Source organism: Pongo abelii, chromosome 4, assembly GCF_028885655.2.
Source record: "Pongo abelii isolate AG06213 chromosome 4, NHGRI_mPonAbe1-v2.0_pri, whole genome shotgun sequence".
NCBI classification, from domain to species: Eukaryota; Metazoa; Chordata; class Mammalia; order Primates; family Hominidae; genus Pongo; species Pongo abelii.
In genome coordinates this window covers 10,616,393-10,635,776 of record NC_071989.2, presented here as the reverse complement: position 1 = coordinate 10,635,776, position 19,384 = coordinate 10,616,393, and the positions used below count along the sequence as shown (strand labels likewise).

The following is a 19,384-nucleotide window of genomic DNA, read 5'->3' as shown; positions in this document are numbered from 1 at the left end:
GTGCTGTTATCACCTCCACTACACAGAGGAAGACGTGCGAGGCACAGAGAGGTTAAGTCACTTTCCCGCTGTCACAGAGCTGGCAAGTGGCGGAGACTGGATTTGAACCTAGGCAGCTCTAGAGCTCGCTCTCCTAACCAGAATCCAAAAGGCCTTGCCTCACCAAGGGTCCCCATTCCCAGACCTCCGTCACCCAACAGTGCTTATGACACTGGGTTTACCATAGTTATCTATGCTGCGTAACAACCATCCCACATTTGATGGCATCAGACAAGCACCATTTTCCCATGCCCAGGGATTCTGCAGGTCAGGAGTTTGGAGAGGATGAAGCCTCAGCCGGGAAGCTGTGAATGGCCATGGCTGGCATCCTCCGGGGGCTTCCTCCCTCTTAACCCCTTGTCTGGGAAGCCAGGTTCATCCAAGCCTGTGTATGAGCCCCGGTGCCTGGCTGCTTCCTGTACATTGGGCTTCTCACAGCACAGAGGCGGAGTTCTGAGCAGGAGCTCCCTGAAGGGAAGGTTCCAAGGGAACCAGGCCTCAGCATCAGGCCTGTTCTGCCCTGGCCTCAGATTGCACCGCTACACCAGCATGATTCTACCCGATCCTATTAGTCACAAGGGAGCCACAGGCCAGCCTGGGTTCCCAGGGATGGAGAGACTCCGCTTCTGCATGGGGGAATGACGCGGTCATACTGCAGAAGAACACGAGTGTAGGAGGCAGTGTCATGGCCATTTTCGGTAAACACAACCTGCTGCTCACCCGCCTTGCCCAAGTCTACCTCTTCCAGAAACTTCTGTGTCCCAATTAGGGTTCACCTTGAGGTCCTAAAGGTATTGACTGCTTACTTCATTGATCACATTGTCCCTGTGAATGGAAAACCGTGACTTAGGGCTACCATATGAGCATTCCATGGTAGCCAGAGTGGCCTGACCCCCTAGTGGTGCTAGTGGGGATGACGCTGGAACTGACAGTGGCCTCCCTCTTGTGTTGTTGTGGCATCTTTCCTGGCAATTGGGTGATCAGAAGACAACTGCATTTCTGACCCAAAGCTCTTACAACTTGCAATTGCTTAGGGGGTTGGAGGCGGATCACCTGAGGTTGGGAGTTCGAGACCAGCCTGACCAATGTGGAGAAACCCCATCTCTACTAAAAATACAAATTAGCCAGGCGTGGTGGCGCATGCCTGTAATCCCAGCTACTCGGGAGGCTGAAGTAGGAGAATCACTTGAACCCAGGAGGCAGAGGTTGTGGTGAGCCGAGATCACGGCATTGAACTCCAGCCTGGGCAACAAGAGCCAAACTCCATCTCAAAAAAAAAAAAGAGAACTTGAGCTTTCAGGTTATCATTTGACCATTGACCAAAAACAAGCAGCATTTGTGCCGTGGGTGGGGTGGGGAGGGGGTGGAAATGGTACAGAATCTTATATTTGTTCAGCTGCTTTATTTATTTATTTTTTTTTTGGTGGCCCCTGGATGAAGAATGGAGATGCAGGCTTGCTGTGTGGCTATAACTGATTTAATACTCAAAAAAAAGGACCAAGAGTCAAAAGCATTTTCTCAAAGTACTCACTACTTTTAAATGACTCTCTAGAGGGAGAGGAAAGGAGGTTTCCTCCAACTCTGCTTTCCCTGGCCTTTGAGTGGTGTGGAAAGAGCCATACGTCCTCACAAATGGTATTCAAAATATGTTTGGCAGCAACTTTTTTATGAAAACGCACAAAAGCTTGAGCTAGTACACTGAAATATTAAATACACTTCAATATTTTAGATACTCCTGAAATGCCAACTGACCAAACCAGTCTTTTTTCCCAATTGGGTGTGGAACTCACAACGATCAAGTTTAAGCAATGTATTCATAACTGAGCGTTGACCCCAGGAGATGCCCACTGCCCCAGTCGGGAGGGAGCCACGACTTCTGTGCAAGGACGTGGCCATGATTGTGTTTTCTTGGAGCCTGCTTCCTAGAGGTGAGCTGACTTTTGTTCCAAGAGGACAGGACAGGCCGGGCACGGTGGCTCACACCTGTAATCCCAGCACTTTGGGAGACAAGGGTGGGCAGATCACCTGAGGTCAGTTCAAGACCAGCCCGGCCAACATGGAGAAACCCCGTCTCTACTAAAAATATAAAAATTAGCTGGCGTGGTGGCACATGCCTGTAATCCCAGCTACTCGGGAGGCTAAGGCAGGAGATTCACTTGAACCCAGAGGCAGAGGTTGCAGTGAGCAGAGATAGCACCACTACTTCAGCCTGGGAGACAGGAGTGAGACTCTGTCTCAAAAACAAACAAACAAACAAAAAGACCCCAAGAGGACAGGACCAAAGAGTGAGGTGTGTGTTGTTGTGCTGGGCACGCCACCTTTGTGTCGACCAGGAGCCTCAGATCTCGGTGACTTTGGGTGCGTTACTTCACTTGTCATCTGTGAAATAGGAGGTAATAGTGATACTTACCCCATGGGGCTGCTGGGCAGGAGGCTGTTGAATGGCTTAATGTAAGTGAAATGTTTTGAATATTCCTTGGCATAAAAGAGCTTCTTGCACCTGTTGTACCATCAATGCTCACCTGTCACAGCTAGCAATGGCATTTTGACAAGATGGTCGTTCTCACCTGGCTCCTCAGGGAAATGAGGTTCACACAAACATGCAAACACACACGCAAGCCAACAGGGGGGCCTCCTAGCACACACAGGCCCCTGCACTCAATAGGTGCTCAATCAATGCAGTTGGCCCTGTGGTTAGCTAGTCTGCAGACTGGAAGGGTCACAGCTGGCCACTAACACTAAGGACCCATGGGGAGCCTCTAGGCTCTTGGATTCTTCTAGAGCTCCCTTCATCCCAGAAGTGGTTTTCTTCTACTTCTCTTATGCCAGGAAACAATGCTCTTCTCTCCAGGACAGGCTCCAGGCCTCAGGGACTCCAGCTGGTGTCGGAACCAAGTGAGCGTCTGTGCCGTTTGCTGACCACCTGGCTGACGTGGTAGCTTCTGCAGGCTGCACTACCCCTAAAGGAGCTGACTTTTGTCGCTACAGTTTTTATGGCAGAGATTTTGGAGAGTTTTTAAATTTTATTATATTTTATTTTTATTACAAAAACTTCACTGATTTTTATTTTTAACATAAAATAACTTTTTTTTTTCTTTTTTTGAGAAGGGATCTCACTCTGTCACCCAGGCTGGAGTACAGTAGCTTGATCTCGGCTCACTGCTCTATCTCCGCCTCCTGGGTTCAAGCGATTCTCGTGCTTCAACCTCCTGAGTAGCTGGGATTACAGGCACCCACTACCACGCCCAGCTAATTTCTGTATTTTTAGTAGAGATGGGGTTTTGCCATGTTGGCCAAGCTGGTCTCAAACTCCTGACCTCGTGATCCACCCACCTCGGCCTCCTAAAGTGCTGGGATTACAGGCATGAGACACTGCACCCGGCCAATAACTTTCATGTGGAATAATGGCTAACTTACAAAAGATTTGCAAGAAACATAAAAACTTCCCACATACTCTTCACCCATACATACTAATTGTTTTTGTTTATTTGTTTGTTTTTGAGACAGAGTCTCGCTCTTGTCACTCAGGCTGGAGTACAATGGCCCAATTTTGGCTCACTGAAACCTCTGCCTCCCAGGTTCAAGTGATTCTCCTGCCTCAGCCTCCTGAGTAGCTGGGATCACAGACACGTACCACCAAACCCAGTTAATTTTTGTATTTTTAGTAGATACGGGGTTTCACCATGTTGGCCAGGCTGGTCTCAAACTCCTGAACTCAGGTGATCCACCTGCCTCAGCCTCCCAAAGTGCTGGGATTACAGGTGCAAGCCACCACGCCTGGCCTGGATATACTAATTGTCAACATTTTGCTGCATTTGGCCACATCATCTCTGTTTCTCTATATAAATACACATCTCTTTTTCTTCCTGATCCATTTAGGAGCAGATTACAGACATCATACCCTTTACTCCTAAGTATTTCCACATAGATCTCCAACAAACAAGAGTGTTCTCTCACATAACCACAGGGCAGTTATCTGAGCCAGGAAATTTCTCATTGCTGGAATGTGGTTACCTGGTTACCAAGTGACCCAATGATGTCTTCATAGCATTTTTCTTCCAGTCCAGGATCCAAACCAGGATCATACATCATGTTTAGTGGCCAATTCTCTTTGGTCTCCCTTCATCTGACACCGTCTTTTAGCTTTGCTTGTCTTGCACGACACTGATATTTTTGCAGGAGCCACAGAAGTTGTTACTGAAGAGAATCGTATGGAAGATCTGGGATGCCCTTCCCCAGATTCTTTGCCCCATGGAGCCATCTGAGGTCTCCTTGTTACTAGATTTGAGTTTGCTGGGAATAGACAATGAAGTCTCTGTTCCTTGTGTGTCCCATCACAGGCACGTGATGTCAGTTGGGCTCAGTCCCCCGCACCCCCCACCCGTTGTTTTTTTTTTTTTTTTCTTTTTGAGACGAAGTCTTGCTCTTGTTACCCAGGCTGGAGTGCAATGGCATGATCTCAGCTCACCGCAACCTCCATCTCCTGGGTTCAAGCAATTCTCCTGCCTCAGTCTCCCGTATAGCTGGGATTACAGGCACTCGCCACAATACCCAGCTAATTTTTTTGTATTTTTGGTAGAGACAGGGTTTCACCATATTGGCCAGGCTGACCCCAGGTGATCTGTCCGTCTCGGCCTCCCAAAGTGCTGGGATTACAGGCATGAGCCACGGCACCCGGCCTCAGTCCCCTCTTAGTGACAACGTTGACTTGAGTTGAAGGTGGTGTCTGCCAGCTGTGCTACAATCTTCTCTTTTCCATTGTAACTAACAGGTCATCTGTGGGAGGGACTTTGAGACTAGGTCAATGTCTCCTTCCTCCCCAACCTGGCAACCAAGAGCTTTAGCATTTCTTAAGGATTCTTGCTGGACTTGGTGACCAATTATGGTTGTAAAACAGTGGCTTCTCTAAGCCTATTCTCCCTTCTGTGATGATTAGTTGGCTTTCCACTATGAGGAAGAGCTTCCCCTTCTTCATTCACTCATTCATGATCATTATGGACACACGGATTCTTACGCATTTGGATGGGCTGCCATTCATCACTGTCATTATGTATTCTGATTCTCTAACTGTCTCGGATCTGGTCAGTGGGAGCTCCTCAGTTGGCCCCTGTGCCCTTTGAAAAGGCCTCCTTTATTTCTTTCAGCGTTTCCTTAATTTCTGGCACTGCCAGATGCTCCAGGCTCATGTTTTTCCTTCTCTTCCTGGAATGACCATTTCTCCGAGGAGCTCTGGTTCCTTTCACTGGAGAATGGCCTTCAAAAGCTGCAGTGTGGATGCTGGATGTGCTCAGTCCTGTGAGAGTCTTAACCTGGAGTCTGAATATGGGCTACAGGGATCCATGAACCCACTGAGATTGCATACTCAACTCTGTGTGTGTTTATATTTTTCCAAGCTAAGGAGGACAGCTGCTTTTATCAAATTCACAAGAGATCTGAGATCTGAATCTGGCTAAGAATCTTTGTTCTATTGGACCAGAATTTCTTTTATTGTAAAACCCAATTTTTGGCCAGGTGCAGTGGCTCACACCTGTAATCCCAGCACTTTGGGAGGCCAAGGAGGGTGAGTCATTTGAGGTCAGGAATTCTAGATCAGGCTGGCCAACATGGCAAAACCCCGTCTCTACTAAAAATACAAAACTTAGCCAGGCATGGTGGCACGTGTCTGTAATCCCAGCTACTAGGGAGGCTGAGGCAGGAGGATTGCTTGAACCCGAGAATTAGAGGTTAAAGTGAGCCAAGACTGCACCACTGCACTCCAGCCTGGGCAAAAGAGCAAGACTCTATCTCAAAAAAAATAAAATAAAATAATAAAAAAATAAAAATTTTTTTGGCCTTTTTTTTTTTTTTTTTTTTGCTGGAGTTAAGCTCTTGTTGCCCAGGCTGGAGTGCAGTGGTGCGATCTTGGCTCAGCACAACCTCCACCTCCTGGGTTCAAGCAATTCTCCTGCCTCAGCCTCCTGAGTAGCTGAGATTACAGGTATGTGCCACCACGCCCAGATAATTTTGTATTTTTAGTAGAGACGGGGTTTCTCCATGTTGGTCAGGCTGGTCTCGAACTCCCAACCTCAAGTGATCCACCCCCCTCAGCCTCCCAAAGTGCTGGGATTACAGAAGTAAGCCACCGTGCCCAGCTATTTTTTTTTTTTTTTTTTTTTTTTTTGCCTTTCTTAATACTGACAACCCGCGTTGGGGTGGGAATGGGAGGACAGAGAAAGAAGAAGGTGGACATGTCCTGTTGGCTAAAGGAAGAAAAGCCATTCTTTTTTAAATAATAATAATAATAATAATAATAATAATAATTTTTTGTTTTTGAGACAGGGTTTTGCTCTTGTTGCCCAGGCTGGAGTGCAATGGCATGATCTCGGCTCACTGCAACCTCCTCTGCCTCCTGGGTTCAAGCGATTCTCCTGCCTCAGCCTCCCGAGTAGCTGGGATTACAGGCATGCACTGCCACGCGTGGCTAATTTTGTATTTTTAGCAGAGACGGGGTTTCTCCATGTTGGTCAGGCTGGTCTCAAACTCCCGACCTCAGGTGATCCACCCTCCTCGGCCTCCCAAAGTGCTGGGATTACAGGTGTGAGCCACCATGCCTGGCCAAAGAACCAATTTTTTGAGACATAATTCCCCTACCTTAAATTTTACCCATTTAAAGTGTACAATTCAGGCCCAGTTTAGTGGCACAAAGCTGCAGTCCCAGCTACTGAGAAGGCTGAGGAGGGAGGATCACTTGAGCTCAAGAGTTCAAGGCAAGCCTGGGCAACACAGCGAGACCCTGTCTTTACAAAAAGTAAAAAGTAAATTAGCCAGGGGTGGTGGCACTCACCTGTAGTTCCAGCTACTTTGGAGGCTTAGGAGGAAGGATTTCTTGAACCCTGGGGTTCGAGGCTGCAGTGAGCCATGATCATGCCACTGCACTCCAGCCTGGGCAACTGGCCCCATCTCTGAAAAATAAAAAATAAAGTGAACAATTTAATGGCTTTAAATATAGCCACATGGGTGTATCACCTGAGGTCAGGAGTTCAGACAAGCCTGACCAATATGGTGAAACCCCATCTCTACTAAAAATACAAAAATTAGCCACGTGTGCTGGCGGGCTTCTGTAGTCCCAGCTACTCAGGAGGCTGAGACAGGAGAATCACTTGAACCTGGGAGCCGGAGGTTGCAGTGAGCCGAGATCATGCCACTGCACTCCAGCCTAGACGACAGAGTGAGACTCCATCTCAATAAAATAAAATCACTATAGCCACAGATATGTGCAACCATCACTACAGTCAGTTTTAGAACATTTTCATCACCACAAAGAGAACCCTCATACCCTTTAGCTATTTCATCTCATTCCCCCAACTCCCCAGCCCTGAGCAACCATGAATCTACTTTCTGTCTCTAGAGATTTGCCCACTGTAGACATTTCATACAATGAAATCATATAATATGTGGTCTTCTGTGACTATCTGCTTTCAGCTAGCTTAAGATTTTTAAGGTTCATCCATACTGTGGCATGTATCAGTACTTTATTCCTTCTTAAGGTGAAATCATATTCCATTGGATGGAGATAGTACATTCTGCGTAGCTGCTCATCCACTGATGGACATTTGGATGGTTGCCACCTTTTGGCTATTGTGAATAATGCTGCTATAGACATTTATGTACAAATTTTTGCCTAAACACCTATTTTCAATTTGGGGGGTATACACCTAAAGTGGAATTCCTGGGCCATATGGAAATCCAGTGTTACAAGACTTCCAATTTCTCCATATCTTTGCTAACGCTCGTTTTCTGTTGGGTTTTGTTTATTGTTTTATAGCTATCCTAGTGCGAAGTGATATTTCATTGTTGTTTTGATTTGCATTTCCCTAGTGGTTAGTGATATTGAACATTTTCTCATTTGCTTGTTGAGGTCATTTCTATATCATCTTTGGGAAAATGTCCACACAAGTCCTTTGCACATTTTCTTTTTTTTCTTTCTTTTTTTTTTTTTTTGGAGACAGAATCTCACTCTGTCACCCAGGCTGGAGTGCAGTGGTATGATCTCAGCTCACTGCAGCCTCTGCCTCCTGAGTTTGAGTGATTCTCCTGCCTCAGCCTCCAGAGTAGCTGGGACTACAGGGGTGCACCACCACACCCGGGTAATGTTTTTCTTTTCTTTTTTTGAGACAGAGTTTTGCTCTTGTCACCCAGGCTGTAGTGCAATGGCTCAATTTCAGCTCACTGCAACCTCCGCCTCCCGGGTTCAAGCGATTCTCCTGTCTCGGCCTCCTGAGTAGCTGGGATTACAGGCATGCGCAACCATGCCCAGCTAATTTTTGTATGATTAGTGGAGACGAGGTTTCACCATGTTGGCCAGGCTAGTCTAGAACTCCTGACCTCAGGTGATCCACCTGCCTCAGCCTCCCAAGTGCTGGGATTATAGGTGTGAGCCACCACGCCCAGCCAATTTTTGTGTTTTTAGTATCAACGAGGTTTCACCATGTTGGCCGGGGTGGTCTCAAACTCCTGACCTCAAGTGATCCACCTGCCTTGGCCTCCCAAAGTGCTGGGATTACAGGTGTGAACCACTGCACCCAGCCCCTTTGCCCATTTTTGAGTTGGGTTGTTGGTCTTATAGTTGTTGAGTTGTAAGAGTTCTTTACGTATTCTGTATGTAGACCCTCATCAGATACATGGTTTCCAGATATTTTCTCTCATTCTGTGGGTTGTCTTTTCATTTTCTTGATGGTATCATTTGATGGAAAAAAAGATTTTGATTGTGGTAAAGTCCAATCTACCTATTTTTTTCTTTTGTTTCTTGTGTTTTTGGTGCCTTATCTCAGAAGCCATTGCCAAATCCAGTGTCGTGGTTTTCCCTATATTTTCTTCTAAGTGTTTTAGAGGTTTAGCTCTTACAATTAAATCTTTGGTCCTTAAGTTAATTTTTGTATAGGTGTAAGTTATGGGTCTAAAATGCATTCTTTTGCATGTGACTCTCCAGTTGTTTCAGCACCATTTGTTAAAAAAACATTCTTTCCCCATTGAATGGTCTTGGCATTCTTGTTGAAATTCAGTTGACCATAGACACATGGATTTATTTCTGGACTCTCAGTTCTGTTCCATTGGTCTATATGTCTATCCTATGCCAGTGCCAAACTGCTTTGATTACCATTGCTTTGCAGCATGTTTTGTGATCAGGAGGTGTGAGTCTTCTTACTTTGTTCTTCTTTTTCAAAATTGTTTGGGCTATTCTGGATAAACTATCTTTTTTTCTTTTTAATTTATTCTTGTAGAGACAGGGTCTTGCTATGTTGCCCGGGGTGGTCTCAAGCTCCTGGCCTCAAGCAATCCTCCTGCCTCAGCCTCCCAAAGTGGTGGGATTACAGGTGTGAGCCTGGCCTATAAGCTATTTTTTTATGCAAAATAAATATCAGGGCTTTATCTGAATAGCAAGTGTGCATGTAATTATTTGAGTGGCTTGCTTTTTATTAGTTTGGTGCAAAAGTAATTGCAGTTTTTGCCATTGAAATAGCAAACCCACAATTACTTTTGCACCTACCTAATAAATTGTTTTATTGGTATGTTTAGTTATCTTACATTTTAATCATTTTATTGACATTTCTGTCCATGGTTGTGCTCATCAGTTTATACCTACAGAATATTATAGATAGATAGGGCCGAGCACAGTGGCTCACCACTGTAATCCCAGCATTCTGGGAGGCCGAGGTGGGTGGATCACTAGAGGTCAGGAATTCGACACCAGCCTGGCCAACATGCTGAAACCCTGTCTCTACTGAAAATACAAAAATTAGCCGGGTGTGGTAGCTCATGCCTGTAATCCCAACTACATAGGAGGCTGAGGCAGGAGAATCACTTGAACACAGGAGGCGGAGGTTGCAGTGAGCTGAGATAGCGTCACTGCACTCCAGCCTGGGTGACAGAGCGAGACTCTGTCTCAAAAAAATAATAATAAGATAAAATAAATAAAGACAGATAGATAAAAAGAGAGAGAGAATGAATTTGCAATGTACCTCTGGACTGTAAAACAGAAATTTGCACACATGTGGAGGTTGGGGACTTGCAGGGCTAGAGGATACTTCAATCCAAAGTGTTTGCTTGGCTGAGCCAGTAATAAGTAACAGGGATCCAGGGAAGACCTGTGGCTCCATTTACAGAAATTAACCAGAGTTCACAAATCCCAGAGATTCCAAAAGTCAATCAACCCTGAAATCTGCTCCCCAGGCATCCACACCATCCTGCCCCCCCTTGCCCTAGGCCTCGTGCTTTCCTGCCACATTTTCCAGCTGAGTTGACACTGGGGCTGTGAGCTGAAGAGGAAACCCACCTCCACGGGGTTTAGAACTCCAGCTCTGGTTTTGCCGGTAACCACTCTAAACCTTGTTTCCCACAGTCCTCATTCAAACCTGGGTGGAGTCAGGAGGTGGGGGCGGGGGAAGGGGCAAGGGCAGCATCTGGCAGGATAAGCAGGGGCGGAGCATCCCTGTTTTCTTCTATGTGTCGTGGTGCTAAGTTTGGTGATTTTCCAGAAAGACTGACAAGACTCAATAGCAAGTTATATGCATGGCTAACATTTATTCCAGCAAAGGATGCAGAGAAAAAGCCACAGGAAAAGATACAAATTGTTTGCGTTCAAGAACAGTCCAGCTCAGGCTCCTTCATGCCTCCTCATCTGAGACCACTCAGAATGTGGTTTTTGTCTGGCAGAGAACTCCAAGGACATGTGTGGAAGACCCGGGGAAACCCATGCCAGTCTCAGGGTCCAAGGTTTTTTGGGTGGTTGATCACATAGACACATTCTGCTTAGCTATCAGCTATGCCAAGTGAAACTCAGGACCCCAGCAGTGAAACCACGTACACATCATCAATCTTGATGTTTGTGCAAACTATCCTGACAAGCTGGTTGCATGTGGCCCGTTCCTCCAGGGGTATAGAGCAAAATCATTAATCACAGACATCAAAACCTTCCTGGGGACTGCACTCACCAGGGCTGGCCAAGGGTCATTGTTCTAGGCTGCCCTGGAGACACGCAAGGAGCAAGCAAGACCTGCCAGGCTGGCTCTTTCTTCACATCTCAATGGTCTAAGTGGCCACTGCTTAGTTACGATTGATCTAGACGACTTGGAGCTTGGATTCAAGCTCAGGAAGCTACTGACCACTGGGTTTCATTGCTGTGGCTGTGGTAAAGTGAAATGGGAGAACAGTGTAGTAAAGAAGCACACAGATGGCCTGGTTGCAAAGCCCTACTTTGCGTGCATCCTTAAGAAAAGCACATCAGGCCAGACGTGGTGTCTCACGCCTATAATCCCAGCACTTTGGGAGGCTGAGGTGGGCAGATCACCTGAGGTTAGGAGTTCGAGACCAGCCTGGCCAACATGGTGAAACCCCATCTCTACTAAAAATACCAAAAATTAGCTGGGCGTAGTGGCAGGTGCCTATAATCCCAGCTACTCAGGAGGCTGAGACAGGAGAATCGCTTGAACCCGGGAGGTGGAGGTTGCAGTTAGCAGAGATCATGTCATTGCACTCCAGCCTGGGCAACAAGAGCGAAACTCTGTCTCAAAAGAGAGAGAGAGAGAGAGAGAAAGAGAGAAGGAAAGAAAGAAAGGAAAAGAAGGAAGGAAGAAAGGAAGGAGAAAGAAAGAAAGAAGGGAAGGAAGGAAGGAAGAAAGAAAGAAGAGAGGGAGGGAGGGAGGAAGTGAGGGAGGGAAGGAGGGAAAGAAAGAGAGAAAGAGAGAAAGAGGAAAGGCAAGGCAAGGAAAGCACATCAGGCTGGGCACAGGGGCTCACACCTGTAATCCCAACACTTTGGGAGGCTGAGGCAGGCAGATCACTGGAGGCCAGGAGTTCGAGACCAACCTGGCCAATGTGGTGAAACCCCCATCTCTACTAAAAATACAAAAGTTAGCCAGGCATGGTGGCACATGCCTGTAATTCCAGCAACTTGGGAGGCTGAAGCAAGAGACTAGCTTGAACCTGGGAGGTGGAGGTTGCAGTGAGCTGAGATTGTGCCACTGCACTCCAGCCTGGGCAACAGAGTGAGACTCATTTTCAAAAAAACAGAGAAGCACACCATCCCTCCATGTCTACAGTCTAATGTATCCCATCCAAGGGAAGGTTTGTGAAACTGCTGTGTTGGGATGTGCAATGCGAGCTCTCGTTCCCACTGCAATGCTGTCCAGCAGTTGTCCCTCCTGCTTTGGCCCCTCCTATCTGAGAGGATCTGGAAATCCATAATCTCCACTTAAAGACGGATTCAGGAAATCAGACCCAACCTCCCTAGGCCATTTGCTGATCTTTTGTTAGAGGATTGAATGCTGCTAAACTTACCCTACTTGGCATTTTCTATTTGGACAAAAATCTCTTTGCTTCTTGGATGAGTCTGTAAATCCAGTTGGTCTCATTTATTGGTAATATATTAAAATGCTGAAAAGAATTCTTTATTTACTGGCAGGGGGCATTCATTGGGCAAATATTTACTGAGCATTTCAGATAATCATTATTATGATTGTTGTTCAGCAAATATTTATTGGATGCATGTTCTGTGCAAGGTACCATTGACAAACAGGAACACAGGAGATAGAGTGGATTAGATAGACACCATGGCTCTGCACATGAGATTCCCATCTGTCTGCTAAGGAGGGTGACCAGCTGTCCTGGTGTGCTCGGAATTGAGGGGGTTTCTGGGATGCAGTACTTTCAGTGCTGAACCAAATCTGGCCTAGCACAAACTAGACAAGTTGGTGGCCCCACTTAGCAGACAGCTGGTCACCCTCTTGCTGAGACAGACACTAAAGAACTAACCTCATGGTTATTTATTCCTTGGAATTGTTATCGGTATTGTGAAGGGAGTGCAGAGTGCTGTGAGGGCTTCTAAAAGATCGAGGACACAGCCCCACTGAAGCCACTGCCTCTGGTAGCCCCATGGAACCACCCTCTAGGACCTAGACTGCTTTTTGGGGCTCACAGGGTGGGCCCCTGAGGCCTGTTGCTGCTGGAACCAAGGCCAGAGCTTCCTGTGGTATTCTAGAACAGCAATGCCCCAAATGTTCCAGCAGAGGCCACTGCCACTGTGGATCTGCCCTGGCTTCCCCGGAGCCTGGTAGGGTCTCAGCAGAACACTCCCCACCACTCGGAGGAGTCTTTCTCCGTGATGGGGCCATGCTGCCCTCCACTCCACAGTGCCAGGGAGGTTTGTGTGGGTAAGAGAGGCTGCACTGGACTGAAATTGTGTCCCAAGAACTCATGTCTTTCCTGGAACTTCAGACTATGAACTTATTTGAAAAGAAGATCGTGGTGTATGTAATTAGTTAAATTATCATTATTATTACTGAGATAGAGTCTTGCTCTGTCACCCAGGCTGGAGTGCAGTGGTGCCATCTGCTCACTGAAAACTCCACCTCTTGGGTTCAAGCGATTCTCCTGCCTCAGCTTCCTGAGTAGTTGGGAGTACAGGCACATGCCACCATGCCTGGCTAATTTTTGTATTTTTAGTAGAGATGGGGTTTCACCATGTTGGCCAGGCATGTCTCAAACTCCTGACCTCAAGTGACCCACCCGCCTCAGCCTCCCATAGTGCTGGGATTACAGGTGTGAGCCACCGCACCCGGCCGCCTTTTTTCTTCAGCATTCCCCTTGAGTACCAGTTACTGCAAAGACCTCAGGAGTCAGGAGTTTGAGACCCCAGGCTGGTCTCAAACTCCCGACCTCAAGTGATCTGCCCTCCATGGCCTCCCAAAGTGCTGGGATTACAGGTGTGAGTCACCACACTCAGCTGTAATTAGTTAAGTTAGGTCACGGTCATAGTTGTGCAGGATGGACCCTTAATCCAATATGACTATCCAAGATACCCAGAGATAGTCACACAGGGAAGAACGCCACATGGAAACAGAAGCAGAGATTTGAGAGATTTCGAGAAACAGAAGATTCGAGAGATGCAGCTGCAAGCCAAGGAATGCTAATGCTTGCTGGCAACCACTAGAAGCTAGGAAGAAGCCAGGAGAAATCTTTTCTGGAGGCTTCAGAGAGCACAGCCCTGCCAGCATCTTGATTTTGGACTTCTGGCCTCCAGAACTGTGAAAGAATAAATTTCTGTCATGTTAAGCCACCCAGTTTGGGGTACTTTTTTAAGGACAGTTTTAGGAAACTAACACAGCCTAAGGAAACGAACATTGCTGTTCCAAAAGCTGATAGATTATCGAGAACCAAGCTCTCTTCCCCGTTGCATCCCCTTCCCAAAAGCCCCCTCAGTGGGTTCCAGAAGCACCCCCAACCCTGCCAGTCACCCAGACACAGCCCTCACCGGGCTGGGCATGAGCAGAGAATGACCACACCCTCTCCCTACGCTCAGTGATGCCTACCCCACACACTTTATATTTTCCCTTATTTTGAAAGTTATCCATAAAATAATGTCTATGTTTTATAATCAGAAGGAAAAGGTTTAAATGAGCAAACAGATTCTCTTTTGGCAAAACATACACAGGTTTCCTATTTCTGCCCCTCGTAGCCATAGAGTGGACAAACATTATTATTTTCTAACCAATTTATTTTGTCTTGAATTATTTATCTATTATAAAATGAGCTGTTCAGGAAGTAAAATCTAGACTCTTTCTATCTTTCTCTTTCTCTCTTTCTCTCTTTCTTTCTCTTTCTGTCTGTCTGTCTCTCTCTTTTTCTCTTTTCTCTCTTGCTTTCTTTCTTTCCTTTCTTTTCCTTTGGCATCTGGGGTTGTGTCCTGACTCCTCTTAAGTCGGGCAGGGCTGAGCTGTACAATCTGTTCAACGCACCTCTCCACAGCTGTGCTAACCCAGGTGACCTGCTTACACCGGCTTTTCCTCTTTAATCCCTGAGTTGAGGATGGAAAACACTGACTGTTCTGATTTCATTAAGCGGGCAGATGGTATTTGCTAATCACGTAGACAGTCTCTTGAAGACGCCTGTTAAAATGAATGCTGTTCAACATGTTTGGTTCTGATTTACCACATCCCATATATGGAAACATGAAGGCAGAGAGGACCCTGAGAAAAACTGCAATGCTGATGAAGTATCACTCGGCCCTTTTCGTTTCATTCACTGGCTAATCATGAGATGTAGGGAGTGTCCAGCCTTTTCCATGTGTCGGGTATGCAGACAGGATGGAATGTGGTCTACATATTAGTGAGGCTCCCATTATCGAGGAAGGGTGCAGGGCATACCTGGGACTCCAGATACACCTGGGACAAAGCCAGGCTCCCTCTCCAGTGCTCATCTCCGCCTCTGTCTGAATTCCACCCCTCCTACTCTAGCCTGGCTCTTCCACAAGCAAGGACCCTCCTGGGGAAGAATGTGCTGCTTCCTCTCAAGCCCAGAAATCCCAGGGAAGGGCTCTAATAGGCCCCAGTAGGGTCAGGTGCCCAGCTCTGACCAATCAGTGGTGGTCACGTGGGGAGAGTCTGTTAGATCATGGCAGCTCTCTTTCGAGCCACGTGGTTATGGTGGGAAGAAGGAACATCTCCCAGAAGAAGGTTGACTATTACCCTCAGCAGACAAAAGAGTCAATGTCTGCCACATCCCTGCTCCAGCGATCTCCAGCTACCTGGGGCGAGGGTCAATTAAGGAAGGTGAGGAGTGCTATGACCACCATATGCACAAGGGCGTCTGTTAACAGGGAAAGCTGAGTTCTTCTCTTTAACACTGGCCACCACTGGCTCTCTTTCACCCAAAGTTTGACAATAAAACTGAATAGCGAAAGTAGAGGTGGAGAGCCAGTGTTGCAAGAGAGGCTTAGTGCAGTGGGGAATTCCAGCTGACAGGGAAAGACAGAGAGAGAGAGAGAGAGAGAGAGAGAGAGAGTGAGTGAGTGTGTGTGTGTGTGTGTGTGTGTGTGTGTGTGTACAGGGGTATTGAAGAGCTTATTCTCCTTAAAAATCCCAGTTATCTGATATAAAGCATTTTTTCCCAAATTACATGAACTCAATGAATCATGAGCAAACATACAAACTGAAACTGAGGTTCATTCTACAAAATGACCAGTAGTCACCAAAAGTGTTAAGGTCATGAAAAACAAAGACACTGAGGAACTGTCACAGATTGGAGGAGATGAAGGAGACCAACAATAAAGGACCCTGGATTGTATCCTGGAATAGAAAAAGGATATTAGGGCCAGGCATGGTGGCTCATGCCTGTAATCCCAACACTTTGGGAGGCCGAGGTGGGCAGATCACCTGAGGTCAGGAGTTCGAGACCAGCCTGGCCAACATGGGGAAACCCCATCTCTACTTAAAATACAAAAATTAGCCGGGCGTGATGGCAGGTGCCTGTAACCCCAGATACTTGGGAGGCTGAGGCAGGAGAATCACTTGAATCTGGGAGGTAGAGGTTGCAGTGAGCCAAGGTAAGGTCATGCCAGTGCACTCCAGCCTGGGTGACAGAGAGAGACTCTGTCAAAAAAAAAAATCCATGGGAACATGGACAAGCAATGAAAGAAATAAGAAAATATATTATCTGTGTCTATCTGGCCCCCTCACCTCATTTTCTCATGGAGTAGAGCCCAATCAATGACTAATTCCAACTCAGGTGTTCACAGCAAAATTCATCACTTACTGCACATCTGTTGTATGGATGAGGACTCTGACAGCTTCCTGGAGGAATTGCTAAATAAGCATCATCTTTGCAGAAATCAAATCACCAGATAATCTTTCTGATCCTCAGTTTCCCCTTTCTCACAAATGGGAATGAAAATTCTGATGAACTAATAAAGTATGCTACCAATGGAAGATTGCTGTTAAGAATGTCTTTAGGCTCAAGTGTCATCCACACTAATACCTGTCTGTCATTCTGCCAGTGCGTTTCTCTTCTACAACTCTCTTTTTGGGGATGTCGCCAATAATCTATATTTCAACAAGATGGATAAAGCTGTGAAAAGGATCAGATTCTGCCCAGGACTTCAAGGTGACATACTTTCCCTTTACTTCTGGAAAGGGTATTCTGTACCTCTTTAGGTTTGTCTTATCCTTGTCTTTCCCCCACTGAAATGTAAGCTGAAAGGAAACAGAGAACCTTGTCTGTCCCAGGCTTTGCTGTAGCTCCTGCACCTAGAACAGTGCCTGGCACTCAATAGATCCAGGTTAAAGGAATGACTGAGTTTCTCTTGGCCATTAAACCCTTAGTATTGGTATGGCTTCTAATAGCTCTGTCAGAATTTATACACTCCTGGATTGTTCCAGGAATTGGAGGACTACTCTGTGCAGATGTTTAAAACTAATATCTCTCAATATTTCAAACCCCATACCAGTGTAGTGGCTATGAAAGAAATAAGTTACTTTTTTTTTTTGGAGACAGAGACTTGCTTTGTCACCCAGGTTGGAGTGCAGTGGCGCAATCTCATCTCACTGCAACCGCCACCTCCCAGGCTCAGGTGATTCTCATTGCCTCAGTCTCCCAAATAGGTGGGAATATAGGCACGCATCACCACACCAGGCTAATTTTTTGTTTCCTTGTTTGTTTGTTTGTTTGTTTTTGCATTTTTAGTAGAAACAGGGTTTCACCATGTCGGCCAGGCTGGTCTCAAATACTTGGCCTCAAGTGATCTGCCAACCTCAGCCTCCCAAAGTGTTGTAATTACAGGCATGAGCCACCGCACCTGACAAGTTCCTTCTTCTTTTTTTTTTTTTTTAATCGGACATAACCAACTGTTGCAGGAACAGCCCAAATCCAAACAAGGGCATAAAAATGAGAAGCGCAAGTATTTTCAGACAGGCCTCCCATTATAGACTGCACGACTGGGAAAGACTGATCATACTAACAGTGCGAGGCCAGCTGACTTTTCCCTCCAATTTCCTTCCATAATTGCTTATCTTTTTTTTTTTTTTTTTTGAGACGGAGTCTCGCTCTGTTGCCCAGACTGGAGTGCAGTGGCGCGATCTCGGCTCGCTCACTGCAAGCTCCACCTCCCGGGTTCACGCTGTTCTCCTGCCTCAGCCTCCCAAGTAGCTGGGACTACAGGTGCCCGCCACCACGCCCGGCGAATTTTTTTGTATTTTTAGTAGAGACGGGGTTACACCGTATTGGCCATGATGGTCTCGATCTCCTGACCTTGTGATCCGCCCATCTCGGCCTTCCAAAGTGCTGGGATTACAGGCTTGAGCCACCGTGCCCGGCCCATAATTGCTTATCTTGGGTGGTTTTACACCAATGCTTTGTCAAACAGTATGTGACCTCAGCAGAACTGACCAATACATTACTGGAGCAGAATAATCAGTCTTGAAATAAACCCATGGATAAAGGATGGATTGTCCAATAAATGACATTACGACAATTAGGTAAGCATTTGGGAAAACAAATGAAGTTTTGTTATACCATATATGTTATGGATTGAATCGTGTCCTCCCAAAAGATACGCTGAAGTTCTAACCCCTGATACCAGTGCACGTGGCCTTTTTGGAAATAGGGTCTCTGCAGTCGTAATCAAGTTAAGATAAGGTCTTTAGGAGGGCCCTAATCCAATATGACTGACATCTTTATAAGAAGAGGAAAAGAGACACACACACACAAAGAGGATGCCGTGTGAAGACAGAGGGGCCGAGGCTCAAGTGATTCTTCTATAAGCCAAAGATTGCTGGTGACATCAAAGTGAAGAGAAAGCGGTGGAACAGATAGACGCTCCCTTGGAGCCCTTCAAGAAAGCACAGCCCTGCTGCCTCCTTGCAAACAGAACCATGAAAGAATACATTTCTGCTGTTTTAAGTCACTCAGTTTGTGGTGATTTGTTATAACAGCCCTAGGAAATGTATAATATCATAGCATGTAACATAACGTAATAAATATAATATAATACAATATTCCAAAAGATCAAATATTTATGTGTTTAAAAATAAAGCATGAGAAGATATATTGGAGAGCATATAGTTTGGGGAGCAGAAAACCTTTGTGATCTTAACACTAAGATCTGAAATCATGAAAGAAAAGATTGACCAGCTGACTACATCAAAAAATATACATTTCTGTATTGCTCACAAAAAAGAATAAAGTTAAAAGAAATAGTAGAAGTGTATTTGCTGCATATGACAAAGAGCTTATATGCACAATTCATAAGGGCTCCTATAAATTGTAAAAATGTAAATAACTCAACATATGTATGAACAAATGACTAGACAAAGTACACAAGAAATTCAAATGGCAATAAAACACGTAGAGAGTTGTTCTGCTTCACTGATAATGAAATAAATGAAAATTAGGATAAAATATATAATTTCTCCCAAATCATACTGTCAAACATGAATCGAATTGAAAGCCTCTGATACTGACAGTAGCAGCTCCCACATGTCCCAGCCAAAGAGACTTAGGGATGTCAGCTGTGATGTCAAGGGTGACTCAGCAGATC

General features: G+C 46.0%; 1 long non-coding RNA gene across 1 annotated transcript; it reads left to right on the top strand.

Moving 5' to 3' along the window:
* The first annotated feature begins 519 nt into the window (after positions 1–519).
* Positions 520–18,751, top strand: LOC103889281 (uncharacterized). The gene is made up of 3 exons (XR_002915165.2): positions 520–830; positions 16,847–16,953; positions 18,212–18,751. It is a non-coding gene; the product is annotated as an uncharacterized LOC103889281 (long non-coding RNA).
* Positions 18,752–19,384: the final 633 nt, after the last annotated feature.